This window comes from Pantherophis guttatus, chromosome 7, assembly GCF_059756535.1.
Source record: "Pantherophis guttatus breed Tessera chromosome 7, ASM5975653v1, whole genome shotgun sequence".
NCBI classification, from domain to species: Eukaryota; Metazoa; Chordata; class Lepidosauria; order Squamata; family Colubridae; genus Pantherophis; species Pantherophis guttatus.
This window is the reverse complement of record NC_142069.1, coordinates 35,874,323-35,888,088: the sequence shown is the minus strand read 5'-3', so window position 1 is coordinate 35,888,088 and position 13,766 is coordinate 35,874,323. Positions and strand designations below refer to the sequence as shown.

The following is a 13,766-nucleotide window of genomic DNA, read 5'->3' as shown; positions in this document are numbered from 1 at the left end:
GTTTCTTTAGACTGTCCATTTCAACCTGCATTGCATCATACCATTTGTCTTGTTCTGAATCAGGAAGCTGCTTGATTTGTGTGAAATTATCAGGTGGAAGTGTAACATTGCAAATCAAAGGCAAGGATGCTTTTGTCAGTTGCCAAGAATATCGTTGTGGAGGGATCATCAATACCCATAAATCTCAGTCTCTTTGCTGTTGGACCTCCTTTTCTTCTTTGAGCTAAGGGAATGTTCACCATAGCATATGAACCAAAAATATGAATGTTTTTAAGATCGGGCTTGTAGCCATACAACATGAAGAAAGGAGTCTGATTTATTACACTGCTCCAAGTACGGTTGACAATGTAATTTGCATATTTTATAGCTTCACCCCAGTATATCATATCAAGGTTGGCGTCTTCTAGGAGACAACGCATCATGGTTTGCAGTACCCCTCCGTTGTGAGCCAGTGTGTAAGGGGCCGAAGTCTGATGAAGAATTCCATTCTTACGCATCCAGTCTTGGAAACGCTGAGACATGAATTCAGTACCACGATCACTCTGGATTCTGGCGATGTGAACTTGGTGTTGGGTAGAAACAAGGGCTGCAAAGTCTTTAAAGATCTGAAAGGTCTCAGATTTTTCTTTCATAGGATATACATATCCATATCTAGAATAATTATCAACAATTGTTAGAAAATATTTTCTACCACCAAAAGATGGCGGAAAAGAACCAACTATGTCAGTGTGTACCAAATCAAAAATGCGTGTTGACAGGTGTGTAGCGCGTTTGGGAATGGCTGCTGCTTTGGATTTGGCCTTTTTGCAGACAGCACAATCCAAAAACACCTTACACCCCTTTAGATCCAAACCTTTTGCGAACTCCGGCATCTTCCTAAGAACACAGAAACTGGCATGCCCCAATCTTCTGTGCCATTTATGGATACACCTAGAATGCAAAGGTTTACCAGTTAGTGAATTCTCAACATTAATAGTTTTATGAGGAACCTCAGGCTTGCTCTGAGCAACCTGTTTCCCAATTTTCTTTTTGTTGGCTTTAGGAGCCTTTGGAGCAGCAACAGGATCTCTCACTGGAGCATCTCTCTCTGGGCCTGTGCTCTCCCTTTTTGGAGTTTGTATACTTGCCTGTGTTTGCGGTTTAGGCTTTGGCTTTAAGTAATAAACACCACCAATTAACATGGTTTCAGCAACAATATCTCCATCTTTAACTATGTAACTTGCTTTCTCGAGGTGGTGAACCTGGAACTTTAATGCTCTAGACAAGTGACACTGACTAAGCAAATTACTGGTTGCTGTTGGTATATAATAAACATCAGGAATGAATGCATCGAGCTCTTCAACATAAATAGTTCCTTTTCCTTTGACCTGACAAGGATGATTTGAAAAAAAATAAAGTTCACGTAGTTCAGGTTCAGGCTCGTGCATCTCTGTGAAAAGTTCCTTTCTGTAGGTAACATGCAAAGCTGCACCACTGTCCAAAGTCCACAGGAGTTGTCTGTCGTACTCTGGTTGAGGTTGTGGATCATTGGTTAAAGCCAATGTGGCGAGTGGAGTTTGTGAATCACGCCGGCGACCACAACAACCTTGTCTTCCGCCTCTGCCTCTGCCTCTGGAGTCTGTTCCTCTGGGCTGGTACGTGACGGGAGCTGGAACTCATTGGGGACAATCCCGGGGGGCATGTCCCACACGATCACAGATGTAGCATCTTGGCATCCTTGGAGTGTAGGTCCTTCCTCGGAAGGGGCGCCTAACTGGAGCTCTTGATGCGGGTGGTCCTCTCAAGTGTGGCATGGCTAATATGAGTGCTTCTTCTTCAATTAAAAGTCTGCATACATTGTCCATTGTGCGTTGAGCAATAGGGACTTGGTTAATCTTTGTAATGGCATCTTTCCATTCATAATTCAATTAGTTAATAATAATGCTGATCATTTGAATATCATCAATATTATAGCCTCTTTCTCTTAATTCTTTTCTCAGTCCTTTCAGTTTGGTCAAATGTCCTCCAGTTTGTTCACCAGGTTTCAATCTCGAACCATGGAATTTAGACATGAGCAAACATGAAGATTCAATTGAGACAGGCCTGTAGCAATTTTCCAATTGGGCCCAAATTTGTTGGGCTGTTGCATCAGGCGAAAATGTAACCTGCAGTTCAGTATCCATGGACATCAATAATGTTGTGCAAGCTTTAGTTTCTAAATCTCTTATTGCAGGGGACCATGGCTGAGTAGGGGGATTAAAAATCATACAGTGAGTGCCTTCTCTGCCAAGTAACAATCCAATCTCACTGACCCAGGCCTTATAATTCTGTCCTGACATCTTTAATTTTGACTCACCAGCCAGTGGAGCAACAGAAGATGCCTGTTGAGGAATATGCATTTGAGGTGCTGGCTGGGGAAGTAAAGGCACTTGTTGCGCTGGAGGTGGACCAGGAGCTGGCCCTGGTTGTACAGCTGGAGGCACGTGTGCATGCATTTGTGGCTGCTGTGGCATTTGAGCTGCAATATTAACATGACCTGCTGGAGATGCAGTCATTTGCCTTTGCTGCATTAAGTGTGGTTGTGTTCCATCTAAAAGGACACCAGCACCACCAGGGGGTGCTGGAGATTGAGCCTGTGGAGACACTTGTTGCATTGCAGCCTGAATCTCTGAGTGAGTTGAAGACATCTCTAATAGAATCTTCTGTAATAGTTCAAAATGTTCATGTAGGCTGCGATGCCTTTCAGCTTTCTCTAGTGAATTACTTTCGCCAGCAGATGGTGCTGCACCTTTAGTTTCGGGCAGCTCAGCTAATCTCTCTGCAGATGTGGCACTTTTAATCTTAGAATAGGAGTGATTATGTAAGACATGTGACGTGTGCACAGCTCTCTGTTCTGATTGGCCTGACACAAAATCCACCAGGGGGTGTGTCTTTGGCTCTGAAGAAGAAGGAGCCAAAATGGCGCTTTTAGAGATTTTGAAAACACTAGACTCTCTCTTATCTTGCTCAAACATAGATAAAGCCATTTTTGTTTGAGATAGCTTCTGTTCAAAAATTTCTATCTGGTCACGATAGGCTTTTATAGTTTGCTCATCCAGGGCGAGCTGAGAGCTTCGAGGAGAATAATGAATTATTTCTCTCTCTGCGTGGGGGTGAAAATGCTCGGCCGTTTGTAGAAAATCTGGCCCTGCACCAAGCGTTACAAATTCAGAAGGTTCTGGGGAGACAGTTTGAGAGCTTGCATAATTAGAAGGGGGCGTTACTGACCTCAGTCATAGTGCTTCACCTTCAAAAGCAGCTCTGTCTTTATCTTCCTTCTGAACTCTTTGTAAGAGCATTTCATCCGTTTCTTCTCCTCCCATGGCTCCCTCTAGCCAGGTGGCTGAGGTGAGCAGCTGGAAACTTGAAAGCCTCCTTTCTGCCTCTTCTTCGTTTGAAAAATCAATCAAATCATTTACGAAGAGTGGTCTTAATTTCATTTTTCCATTTTTCTTCTTTTTTGGCATCTTAGCAGACAATTAATTAGCGTTCCTCGGTCGCAAAATAAATAATCATCTGTCTAATTAGCCTAAAGGTCTTATCAAAGTAACAAAGCAAGGAAAAAGCCATAATTCAAACCGCCCTCTGCTACCAGGTGTCAGGGCGCTGATTAATCCCATTCTGCCTTTGGGATACTTGCACCTTGATTAAGAGGAGTGGATCAAGACTTTTCCTTGCCAGCATACTTTAAGAAAACAAAACCCGAAGATATATCTTCTAATTAAACTCATTTATTTGTTATAAAGAAAATAAAACATCTCACTAACTAAGAAAATTAATTGTTACATTTTTGCAAAAGTTCGTGCCGGCTATTTCTCAGTCGGATGTCTCTTGGCAGGAGAAGAAAGGAAAGATGTGTGAAGAAGGAATGTGGGTGGATGACATGCGTAGTTTAGCTTACTGATAAGGATTCTTGGCAAGCTACGGAAAGTCTGATAGTCCAGAAATGAGAGCTCAGCTGGTAAATAAAAGAACGCAGTGACAAGCAACACCTTAAATTGCACCCAAAAGCAGACCAGCAACCAATGTAGCTCACAGAGCAGTGGTATTACAGAGGTCATTTTTGGGGACCCCCAAACTGTCTGCACCACTGTTATTTCTGCACCAGCTATAGCCTCCAAATGCTCTCCAAGGGTAGCCCCATATACAGTGCATTGCAATAGTCTTTTGGTTTTTTTGTTTCCTTTTTTAGCTTTTTTATTGTTTCGTTGGAAATGGTGTGTAATGTTGTTTATCTCTATGTGCCTGTTGATGCTGACTTATCTGTATACTAAACTTCGAGGAATTCCCTCATATTTTTTTAATTTAGCTTAGTCTACATGCTGACAGTTTCCCAGTTGAAATTATGGTTGAGTCTGTCCATGTGTTAAAACATTAACTGTTTTCATGTCTTCTGACTGCTAACTGTGGATGCACTCTGCTAGTCTTCTGCCTGTTTGTACTACATATTGGCTATTACAGTCCTTACACTGTATGTTGTAGATGATTTCTGTTTTTTCTTCTTGGGCTACTGGGTCTTTTAATTTACTTAAGACGTTTGGAGAGATTTAGTTGGTTTGCCTGCTATAGTGACACCGTGTGGTTTTAATAGTCTGTTGGCTTTTTCTGAAATGTTTCTCATGGATGGCAGTGCTAGCTGATGATGTAGGCTTCTTTCTGCTTTCCTGTAAATGTTTATCAAAAAGTGCCTGACCAGAGGCATGCTTCCAGGTGTTGTTTGAGAGATTACTTGTCCAATAATTGTTTCTTTGTAGTATTGATGCTCTTTAAACTTACATTTATTTGTCTTCGTTTGCCTCTGATAAACAATGAGTTCCTCTTCTGCAGCACATCAGTATGGGGATAATATCAAAGTTGTGTTTATGTATCCAAGAAAATGTTTATGTATAAATTTATGGATGACATTTTATGTGACTATAAGTAAATATCAGTATATATATATGCATGTATAGAAGTATTGCTCCCGAGGACGTGGACAGGATACTGGGGCGGCTGAACGCGACCACATGTTTACTGGACCCGTGTCCCTCCTGGTTGGTGCTGGCCTCCCGGGAGGTTACGCGAGGCTGGCTCCAGGGGATTATCAACGCTTCGTTGAGGGAGGGTGTCTTGCCGTCCGCCTTGAAAGAGGCGGTGGTGAGGCCCCTCCTCAAGAAGCCTGCTCTGGACCCGGCTGTTTTGCCTAACTATCGTCCGGTCTCCAACCTTCCCTTTCTGGCGAAGGTTGTTGAGAGTGTGGTGGCGCGACAGCTTCCTGGGTATCTGGATGAAGCTGTCTATCTGGATCCGTTCCAGTCCGGTTTCTGGCCTGGGTACAGCATGGAAACGGCATTGGTCGCATTGGTGTATGATCTCTGGAGGGCTCGGGATAGGGGTTGCTCCTCTATCCTGGTCCTGTTAGATCTCTCAGCGGCTTTTGATACCATCAACCATAGTATCTTGCTGCACCGGTTGGAGGGGTTGGGAGTGGGGGGCACCGTTTTGCGGTGGTTCTCCTCCTATCTCTCTGACCAGTTGCAGTCGGTGTTGGCAGGGGGGCAGAGGTCAACCAGGAGGCGCCTTGTTTGTGGAGTGCCTTCTGTTCAACATTTATGTGAAGCCGCTGGGCGAGATCATCCATGGCTTTGGGGTGGAGTTCCATCAGTATGCTGATGACACGCAGCTGTACATCTTCACCCCAGACCATCCCACAGATGCCCTTGAAGTGATCCCGGTGCCTGGAGGCCGTGCGGATCTGGATGGGGAATAACAGGCTCCGACTCAACCCTTCCAAGACCGAGTGGCTGTGGCTTCTGGCGTCCCGATATAGCCAGCTGGTGCCAATGCTGACTATTGGGGGCAAATCATTGGCCCCCACGGAGAGGGCTCCGTGGGTGGCCAATGGATACCACCGTGTGGCCACCCGTCCTCCTGGATACACGGCTGTCTTTGGAAGAGCATATGATGGCCGTGGCCAGGGGGGCTTTTCATCAAGTCCGCCTGATTCGATCCCTTTCTGGATCGGGACTCCTTACACACAGTCACTCAGGTGCTCGTCACTTCCCGCCTGGACTACTGCAATGCTCTCTACATGGGGCTCCCCTTGAGGAGCACCCGGAGGCTCCAACTGGTGCAGAATGCGGGCGCACGGGGGATTATGGGAGCAAGAGGGCGCTCCCATGTGATGCCTCTCCTGCGCGAGCTGCATTGGCTTCCAGTGGTCTTCTGGGTGCGCTTCAAGGTGTTGGTTACTACCTTTAAAGTGCTCCATGGCATCGGACCTGGGTATTTGCAAGACCGCCTTCTGCCGCCGATAGCCTCCCACTGACCAGTACGCTCCCACAGAGAGGGACTCCTCAGGGTGCCGTCAGCCAGGCAATGTCCGCTGGTGACCCCCAGGGGGAGGGCCTTCTCTGTGGCAGCACCTGCCCTCTGGAACGATTTGCCCCCAGAGATACGAAGGGTACCAGATCTCCAGGCCTTTCGGCGTGCCCTAAAAAGTTTTCTTTTCCATCAAGCAGGGCTGGCGTGAACCCCCCCCCCTTTTAAGCTCTTTTTTAGCTCTTTTTAGCTTTTTAGTTTTTTAAGTGTAAATTGGGTTTTAATTGGATTGTTTTAAATTGTGGGCCAAAGCTGTATAATTCTTTTAATTAATTCTAAATTTTGTATTGGTATGTTTTTTATCCTTGGCTGTGCACCGCCCTGAATCCAATAGGAGAAGGGCGGTATATAAATTGAAATAATAATAATAATAATAATAATAATAATAATAATAATAATAATAATAATAGTAGTAGTAGTAGTAGTAGTAGTAAAAACAGTGGTGGGTTCACTGCTACTGGTTCACCCTGATTTGGGCAAAGCAGTGGTGGCAGGAGGCTCCACCCACCCGCCCAGACACTTCTGCGCATGCGCAAAAGTGTTGCATGAGCGAATCAGTAGCGACAGGTTTTGAAACCCGCCCCCGATTAAAGAAGATTGTTTACATGAAAGTATTGACATTCTAGATGTTTAGGTAAACATGCTTATGAAAGAATGTTGAATATGTGTATGTTCACTTGCATATGTTCATTGATAGTACAAAACAATAAATCCTTACAACACAAGAAAGTGTCAAAATTCATTGTAATACTGTTCTTGCAGTTCTAAAATAACTTTCCTCTAAACTAAAAAAAATTATGAGTGAAAATTTCCATCTGGAAAGAATGGTTATGTGAGCAGAACTAGCAGGATCTCTGCTAATGACTACGTTTGGCAAATCTCTGTGAGAGACAAAAGTCCTTCGATCCAATTGCCAAGTTATTTAGTGTTCTATAGAATGACAGCAAAATATAGCCTAACTGATATGTGTCTGAATAGACACTACAATATGCTGCCAGGGAAGCATTTTAGGCAGTGGTGTTATGTGCCAAGGGCTAGACTCAGTACAGATGTGGTGAGTTGCTCCATTTGACATCTGAAGATTTAAGGCCATACATAAGGGCAGTATATAAGGACACAGATACTGGGGCTACATTGTCCCTGTTCAGGGACAATTACAGATGGTGTATCAGCCAAAAGTGGTAAAAGGCAGTTTTTATTACTACAGCCACTAGTTTTATTTTAAGTTTCTGGACTGCATGTAAAGGCAGTTAGTTAGTTAAATTCTTGAAATGACTGGTGTAACTAAATAGACATCTAATGATAATTAATGATGATTAATTAATAATTAATCTTCTGAGAAATATGATGCCATCAAGAAATGTGTCTTTACCTAGACTATTATATGGAAATTAGTATGTTAGAAGAAGTATAACTTGAATTCAATAGAAACTGAGTAATTAAGAAATGTATGTGATATAACAAGAAGAGACATGGTCAGGAATGAATGGGCCCTCTAGGAATGTAAACTGACTACGAAAATTACTGTACAAATGTCTACTAAGATAGTGTGTCATACAGAGAGAAGGAATCAACCAATTATATGATGGAAGAATTAGGAGTCAAGTGAAAGGGAAAGACCAAGTAACTTGTGATTAATGGGGTTGAAGACAACTTGTGCAAAACACAGCAGATGTGGCCATAAATAAGGAGGCTGATGAGTAGTTCAGCTCCTACAATCCTCTCTGGACAAAGAGAGGACACAATATTGCCCAAGTTGTTTCTCCTTACAGTTGTTTCTCACAAAGAAACCACAAGAGTGATCTCGGGGGAGGGGGATTGGCAGACAAGGGAGTGTGCCAAAATTGCTCCAGCTGCCAATGGAGCCTTTTTCAAAGTTCTCTCACTTCAGTGGTGGGTTGCTACCGGTTTGCCCCAGATCAGGTGAACCAGTAGCGGTGGCAGCAGGAGGCTCTGCCCACCCACTTTGCATGCACAGAAGCGTCACATGCGCACCCATGAGCGAACCAGTAGCCATGGGTTTTGAACCCCCCCATCTCACTTCCCTTGCTAGCTACCTTTTAATTATCTATTAACTGCCACAAAGAATTTAAACAAAACTGGATGAGTCGTTTCTATTCTTAATTTATGAATATGAAGATATATTTTATAATCCTTAAGAATTTAAAATAAACAGCAAAAAGTGAGACAAGGTTTTGGCTACAAAAAGTTTTAAATGAATTAAGGACTCAGAAAACATCAGAATATTGGATTTTTAAAGTATTGTTAAAGAGTAATTGCATTTTTATGGGAAAGAAAAATGTTTTTTGAAATTGGAATGCAATAAGACAAGTAACTTAAAATAACGATCCAAGATATTTTCAAGAACCAGCGTCAGGATTTTGAATTAATTATGTCAGCTATGTTGCCTCTTTTTGGAAACAGTATGTTCCCGGAATAAGATGTTACAGAACAAAATATGCACAAAATTTACCCAAGGAAAACATGACTGAGACTCTAAATAAGAACTTGTTATCAGATACAAAGAGAACACTGAAAGGGTTTTAAAAATTAGGAAGAAAATAAAAATTAGGAAGAAAATAAAAATTAGGAAGAAAATAAAAATAACAAACCCAGAGGTCAATTGGAATAATTTCTTTTTGTTAGATTTGCAAGAGAGATTGTTTAAAGCACTGAAAAAATCTGACTGGATTAAAGATAAAGATTATTCTGTTTAGAAGACAAAAAAAGTACCAAATTCGTTTATTTGATCAGGAATAAAATAGGATGTATTATTCTGGCTGCCTCTTTTTGGATTTGCAGATATCTTTGATTTTAAAAATGTGGTATACTGGAATTGCTTAATAAGGTGTTTAAGTTCTCTTGTCTATGATTACTTAATGTATCCTAACTACATATTATGCAAAGTGGTTTTGTATTAACTGTCTATATTGAAAATAAGGAAGTTTGGTGATCTTTGTAAAAGAGAGATTATAACTGTTAAATTTTATTTTATTTGTCTATAGCAAGGGTGTCAAACTCTATTTCATTGAGGGCTGCATCAGGATTGTGTTTGACCTTGGGGGGCAGAGTGGGCATGGCCAGCTCACTGTGTCAGGGGCACCTGTGGTGGCCTGAGTGGTCTGCCAGAGAAAACAGGCTCCCGAGCTCTGTTTTCAGCTGTGATGGCTTCCTGCAACCCTTTGCCAGAGAAAAGAGAGCTCAGGAAGGCCTCACACTCTGTTTTTGCTAGCAGAGGAACCACAGGCCAGCCCTTCACTGTTTCCAGGGCAGCCCCGCGGGCCAGATCTAAGCACCCTGTGGGCCAGATTCATGACACCCCTGGTTAGGTGACCAGACGTCCCGCTTTTGGCGGGACAGTCCCACTTTTTAGCAATTTGTCCCGCGTCCCGCGGTGTTTCAAAAAAGTCCCGATTTTTCATTCTGCCTCCTCAGTCCCGCTGCCTCTTGAGCCCCAGCTGATGGCTAGAAGAAAAAAAAACTGTTTAAACTCTTGCCCGGGGCTTCAAAGGGCCGCCCTACAGGCAATCAGTGTAAAGAGTTCCTGAAGCAGTTTTTTTTTCCCCTAGCTAAGCTGCAGAAACGAAACTGAAACCAGGATCTTTGGTGGAACGTGACAAAATGAGGCAGAGAGAGATTTATTTTTATTTTTATTTTTCCTCCCCAAAAAAGGTAGGTGAAAAACTGCAAACAATGGGAAATTTAGGAGGAGAGTTCAAGATTTTAAAACACAAAAGAAAAAAAAGCTGTATTTAACTAGGGAATTGTAATAATTGAATTGAGATACTATTAATTGTATATTGTATTGAAAGCAGAAATGTTTAAGTTGTGGTTCAGAGGAATATATGGGGGAAATTATTTGGTTTATTATTATTGGTAAATATAATTAATTGATTTGTAAGAAATTGGATTGCATGGAAATAATTGGAATATTCATGTTCATACTGATTAATATACAAAAAAGATAGTTTTATAACTAATTGATTTATATTAAAATGTTGAATTTGTATTAAACAACTGTATTACATAATTACATAATTAAACAATGTGAGGATGGATATAAAAATAGATGACAATGGAAAGGGGTATAATATAGAATAGAAGATGAAGGGTAATATTGGTTTTTTTAAAAAAAAAGATGAGGAATAAATATGGCAAAAAGGAAATATAGAAATTGTAAATTTAATTGAAGTGACTAAACACTGTTTAAATTTGTGAACCGGCCAAATACTCTGTTCAAAGAAAATAAATTGTATGTTTGTATGTGTGTTTCTAATTACTGCTATTTATTCATATTTGTTCTCTTTTATTCTTTAAAGTTTAACCATTCATTCTTTATCTTAATATCTTTATATTTGTTTGGGGTTGGCTTTCTTCCCTTTCATCTTTTTTATTGTACAGCAATCTTTCTCCTCAAACCTACCACCTCTCTCTTTTCTTTCCTTCTTACTTTCTCTTCCCCCCTCTTCTTCTCCTCCCTACTTCCTCTTCCTTTCTCCTTCTCCTCTCTTCCTCCCCCTCTTACCCTCACTCCTACTCTAATTTCCCTTCCCTTCCTTCATCCCTCTCTATTGCTGTATCCTTTTATGCATATGGACTACTCAGAGGGCTGAAAAAGTTATTTTTGACTGGTCCTCACACTTTTGACCAGTCATCGAACTTACGACTGTCTTCACATTTTATGTTTTTTGCCCTATCTTATCACCATGGTGAAGAGAAGCAGTTGTGAAATGAGTGACATGGTTGTTAAGGATGCTGCATGGGCATAAATGTGAGGATGGTCATAAGTGTGAGGACCAGTCAAAAGTGCGAGGACCTGTCAGAAATGACTTTTTTCAGCCCTCTGGTTAGTCCTTTTGTGCATATGGACTACTCAGAGGGCTGAAAAAGTTATTTTTGACTGGTCCTCACACTTTTGACCAGTCATCGAACTTACGACTGTCTTCACATTTTATGTTTTTTGCCCTATCTTATCACCATGGTGAAGAGAAGCAGTTGTGAAATGAGTGACATGGTTGTTAAGAATGCTGCACGGGCATAAATGTGAGGATGGTCATAAGTGTGAGGACCAGTCAAAAGTGCGAGGACCTGTCAGAAATGATTTTTTCAGCCCTCTGGTTAGTCCTTTTGTGCATATGGACTACTCAGAGGGCTGAAAAAGTTATTTTTGATTGATCCTCGCACTTTTGTCCAGTCCTCAAACTTACGACTGTCCTCACATTTTACATTTTTGCCCTATCTTGTCATCATGGTGAAGAGAAGCAGTTGTGAAATGAGTGACATGGTTGTTAAGAATGCTGCACGGGCATAAATGTGAGGATGGTCATAAGTGTGAGGACCAGTCAAAAGTGCGAGGACCTGTCAGAAATGATTTTTTCAGCCCTCTGGTTAGTCCTTTTGTGCATATGGACTACTCAGAGGGCTGAAAAAGTTATTTTTGACTGGTCCTCACACTTTTGACCAGTCCTCGAACTTACGACTGTCCTCACATTTTACGTTTTTGCCCTATCTTGTCACCATGGTGAAGAGAAGCAGTTGTGAAATGAGTGACATGGTTGTTAAGAATACTGCACGGGCATAAATGTGAGGATGGTCATAAGTGTGAGGACCAGTCAAAAGTGCGAGGACCTGTCAGAAATGACTTTTCAGCCCTCTGAGTAGTCCCTATACACATAGCCATGGCCACCCGGTCACATGACCAGCTAGCCATGCCCACCTAGTCACATGGCCTCCAAGCCACGCCCACACAATAAGCCACGCCTACAATGGTGTCCTTCTTACCAATGTTAAAATCTGTTCACCTTACCCTATACACATAGCCATGGCCACCCGGTCACATGACCAGCTAGCCACGCCCACCCAGTCACATGACCAGCTAGCCACACCCACAAAATAAGCCACGCCCACAATGTCCCTCTTTACCAATGTCAAAATCTGGTCACCTTACCCCTGGTCTATAGTTTAAAGTTATGGAATGCTTATTTGATTAGGATAAATTGCTATTTAGAGTGGTTTTCTTTGGAATTGGTATTTGGAATGGGAAAATGTTGCATATTAGAGCTTGTCTTTTGTCAAAAAAAAAAGGTTTATTTCTGTCATGTTAAACTTTGGTATTATTTTATTATGTTTACATTTGAATATTTGGACCATTTTATACCTTTGGTGAGATTTTGTTACAACTAAAAATTGGGATATGGAATGTTGAATTTTATGTATGTAACACATTTTAGAGATTTGTGTTACTTTTCCTGGCAAACAAACCTACCCAAGGAAACTCTTGGTAGGGAACAAAAATAAAAAAAAAAACATCAATCTATAGAAATCAAGTTGAGAGCAACTGGGTTGAGGTCCCTAAAAGTCACAACATCAGCATATCAAACAAAATCAATTACCCACCACAGCCCCATTAACATCCTGGCTTCAATGCCTCAGATGAAAGCCAGGTCTTCCCAAAAGCCAAGAGGTTTGGGGCTGTCCACATCTTGTGAGGATGTTGTTCTACAAGATGGGCACCATAATAGAGAAGGCACAGTTCCTGGGGCCTGCTGTTTTACTGATAGGATTCAGAGTATCTCCAGTCTGACAGATTTAGTGGCAAAAACCATTGGGTACATAATTAGATTAAAAGCAATACATTTTTAAAATTATTACAAAATTACTTAAATATATTAAAAATATAGAAAGGCTATTAAAAGCAGAACATATTATTATGAATGGAAAACAGAAGAATCAGGACAGCAGAAACACAGAAAAAGCTGCATCTAGTTCAGAATGTTAACAACAAATACAAGAGCTGATAATTAGAAACAATGTCAGCCTATTTACAGGATACTCTATTTATAAGGCTTTTTCTGAAAATCTTTTCTAAAAATTTGTGTTTTTTTTTAAAAAAAACTTTCCCAAGTATGCTAATACTTTCCCCTTTCTTTCCCCGCTCCCACCCTCAGATGGTGCTAGATTTGTACAAATAAATAAGGAATAACTTCTGTCCTGCCTTTCTTCATGTGGTAATAAAATTTTCATCATGCATCTAGATATTTAGTAGATCAAGATATTTTTAGCAAATCTGATGAAACATTATTTTTTTGGATTAACGAGTCTAAAATTATTGAAATATGGGGAACATGTAGAATAGGATGAAAAATACTTCCTTTGTTTAAGACTGCACATAGATTGGTCAATAGAAAAATTAAGATTTTTGAAACAGAGGACTGGACAAGGAATATTTGTACATCAGAAAGCAAGACATGGTGATACTAAATGAGCTATTGGAGGAATTCACTGGGCCAATCTGTAGATACACAACAACAGTATTTGGGAGAAAATGCATCTTTATTGAATCGCAAAAATATTAAAATCATAAAACATTTAAGTTGCATGTGTCTAGT

General features: G+C 41.1%; 1 protein-coding gene across 23 annotated transcripts in view; it reads right to left on the bottom strand.

Annotated features, from left to right (window-relative positions):
- The window catches only part of ANKS1B (ankyrin repeat and sterile alpha motif domain containing 1B), a 301,097-nt gene that overhangs the window by 102,044 nt on the left and 185,287 nt on the right, over positions 1-13,766 (bottom strand). The window lies entirely within an intron of this gene.